Below are 3,652 nucleotides of genomic sequence, written 5' to 3' on the forward strand. Positions count from 1 at the left end.
TTTGTCAATATGTAAATCAAATCCAGTTACACTAATTGTTTTTATAGGTAGGGGGTATGTAGGTCAAGACAGGAGATAAAGACTGACATTAATTACATACTTGTGAATACCGAGGCTTGAAGTGACAGGAAAGGTGAGATGAAGGGGTAACAATATGATTTGACATGTCAGACACAGTTATTTTACAAGTACGGGCTTCCCGCATGCTCAAGTGCTTAAATAAGCAAACGCAGATTTACACAACAAGGAATCATTTGACTAAGTGCAAATACTTCATGGAGCTACGTAAACAGATGTCTGCACAAGTACTGTTACAGAGGACCTTTATTTCCGCCCCATCTTCTGCAGATACTGGAGGTGATAATGTCAAGATGATATCAAGATGAAGAATCCTGCAGGAGATGCACCCAGATGTGGGTTCTGGGCTCTGTGGGGTGGTGGGTGGTGAGACAAATAAAAGCTGAAGCTATATGCAGGAGTCTCAGGTCTGAACTAACAGGCAGAGAACACTAGCAATGTGTTAATAAGGAGCAACATAAATAAAAACAAATAAAAACAAACAAATAACTAAATAAATAAATATACAAACACACACAGTATGTAGTGTGTGTGTGTGTGCGTGTAAGATACACCAAACTGCCTGCAAAGGAGATTGAAAGAGTTGCATTAACTGACCACCTGACCCAAACACAGCAGCAATGGTTCAAGAGGAGTCTGACCAGAGAGTGAAGGAAAAGCGACCAATGAGCACTCAGCATATATGTGGGGTCTCCTTCAGGTCAGCTGGAAAAGCTTCCCAGGAAATGAAACTGGGGTAGGGGAGACAATAGGGTCAACCAGTCCCTGGCGAAGTTACAGTTAAGGGCCTTGCTCAAGGGCCCAATGGCGGGACCTCTCTGCCAACAGCCTTCTGAGTTCCAACCTACTGCGCTGCCCCCTGGCAAAATGCTTTTTTGGGCAGTGCATAATTACATGTATGTTATTTTATAGTTTTGATGTCTTTATTCTAAAATGTAGAGAATAGTACAAATAAACCTTTCTAGTACAATAAATCATTTTACTCTCTTTGCTGTATATTTTCACGAACACAAAAACATGTCCAAACTCCAAAATTAGCGGGAGATCGTCTGCTGGCAATGTGACCAGAAGCATCCCCTGCTCTACCCTGCATGCAACATTACATTTAACATTGCAGGATGTGCCCTGCGCTTATGTGACTTTTTAATGACATATGTGCTTCATATTGGAACAGAAGGTTTAACATATGCTCAGTTCCTCAGCATGCATACTGAGTTATGGGTTTTTTTTTTTTTGTTTTTTGCATGAGTTTCTCAGTGTCTCTGGAGTGTAGACGGCCACAATCTATGCACTTTTATTGGGGCTGTTGCCTTTGAAGGTCTTAAACTTTGCATTTGGTTGTTCACTTAGTCCATTAAAGGGTTTTGTCAATGATACGGGGGGGAGCTGTTTCGTTGTAAGTTATTAGCGCAGCAAGACAGTCAGCTTATTAAATGTGCACCACTGTGGAGAATCCATCCATAAAAGTTCACTGGAGACAGTTAATTGGCTGCGGAACTCATTTATTTGCAGCGAATGCCAGCTCTGCTGGTGGGCATGTATTTTAATTTGCCGTACTGATCAATACTACATGTTTCTCGGCGCGCTCGCCACGCCGAAGGGTATCCCGACGTGTCTGACATACCGTCTCTGTCATTCTTCGCGGTCTTGATCTCTACACGTCGAGGAACTTCACCCATGTCCCGAATAGCCCCCCAGCAGCTGTTATTGCCGCAGAGACGAACCCATGTCCCAGCTAGCCGACAGAGGACAAGGTCTGCGGAACAGACTTGAATCAACAAGTGTTCAACTTTCCGTTTCTTCTACTTTTCTGCTTTTATTCCTCTGTAAGTTTATGAGCTGCTTTCCTGGAATAGATTTAATTATTTATAACTGATGTTTTGTTCTATTCACATTTTCCCATTTACCGCTTTTAGGTTTGCTTTTCCCTTACAGCAAATATTTAGTTTTGATTTTAGCCTACTGCCTTCCTGACACACACACACACGCACACACACACACACACACACACACACACAGACAATATCACACTCAATCACACTTCTTTTAAAAAATGATTCCCTGTTTTTCTAGATCGATGGCAATTCCAAGTAGTGATTGTAATTCTTACAAAGGGTACTTCCATTTCCTGCAACCTGCGGTATTTTCTAGATTCTCACACAAAGGGCACTTGACTTTGAATCTACCTTTCTAACGCGTGACTTACAAAGTAAATGCATTAAAGTGAATTTATAATTTACCATAGAGTATGAAATATATTTATATATGCTTCTGATAAAACTTATTGAAGCAGATATTTATAATTACATCATTAACGAAGATTCACAGGTAAAAATTGAGGTAAAAGTATATGCTTGAATCTAGTAATGGAATGGATCACAGGAAAGTGCACTTGAAGGTGGCATATTTAAAATCTCATGAATTATCCTCAGATCACCCTGGGCCACTTGGGTTTAATGGTGCCCCAGACCCTCACAATGATGAAAATGGTGGTGAATTATTACCACAGAGTTGAATGGTCGCCTTCAATTGCTTGTCCATTCCGACAACTTCTGAGGGAAATCTCACGGTTGACCTTTAGATCCGTGGGAGGGTGTCGAAATGATTCATCTTGATGAATTTTCCACAAGATAATCACTTGGAGGAAAAGGTTATGCGGTGCCCAGCATCAAGTGATGCTCTGCACCTTCTTCTCATTTACCATCTGCATATGATAAAGTGTTATTTCCAGATGTTTTAATTGTTTGTAGAAATATCATTTACATATCGCCTTGAAGGATCTACTTGGGACTAAATCAGGTTAGCTCTCTCTATTCCCCAGCCACCGTTATTGCGTCATTTTTTTTCGGTTGCCGGATGTGCTTCATGGAAATCGCATTAGGGACGTGAAAGCTACACGCAGCATCCTGGCTGTGCAATCAGACCTGCTAACACATGACAGGAAATAAGAGCCAGCGGAGGACGATTCTGATGACTCAAGCGACACGGCAAACAAAAATAGTCAATAATATTAACAGATCATAATTTGCAAATTCTGAATATGTTCTCCGACACTAATAAAAATGAGTGTATACCTTTTTGTTCAGGGCTTCTGGGCAACCTGTTTTCCAAAAGAAATATACGTCACTACAAGGCGATCACTAGCCTCTCAAGAAATCCAGGGCTTAGCTCTAGTTTTTAGACTGAGAGCATAGATGTTAAAACATGTGAGCTAAACGAATCGCTTGTGGCTTTGCTTGGATTTATTTCAGGCCACAGCCTCTTGATGCCGCCACTTTAATATACTGTGTTTCCAAACGGCTGTTGCTTTTATCTGCAATATTCTGAAGAAACAAAATATATTTTTTTATATTATAATTATACGGTATTTCTACATTTAATACAAGCATAAATAATATCATAGTGATCTTGTAATGCTTGAATGACAATACAGGTGGGAAGTAGCTTAGCAAAACAAAAAATAACTGCTTACCCAACCCAGTCAGTCACAGACTGTACTCTTCAGTCAATGCAATTTCACACTACAGTTACATTACAGATGCATTTATCCAAGGCAATGCAAAAAAAAAACGCT

The 3,652-nt window shown here is 40.4% G+C and overlaps 1 long non-coding RNA gene across 1 annotated transcript; it reads right to left on the reverse strand.

Moving 5' to 3' along the window:
• Positions 1-305: 305 nt before the first annotated feature.
• LOC125707965 (uncharacterized) lies at positions 306-3,401 on the reverse strand. Its single transcript, XR_007382395.1, has 3 exons — positions 2,583-3,401; positions 1,703-1,834; positions 306-427 (listed from the first exon to the last, which is right to left on the reverse strand). It is a non-coding gene; the product is annotated as an uncharacterized LOC125707965 (long non-coding RNA).
• Positions 3,402-3,652: the final 251 nt, after the last annotated feature.

The sequence above is a fragment of the Brienomyrus brachyistius genome, chromosome 14 (assembly GCF_023856365.1).
Source record: "Brienomyrus brachyistius isolate T26 chromosome 14, BBRACH_0.4, whole genome shotgun sequence".
NCBI lineage: Eukaryota > Metazoa > Chordata > Actinopteri > Osteoglossiformes > Mormyridae > Brienomyrus > Brienomyrus brachyistius.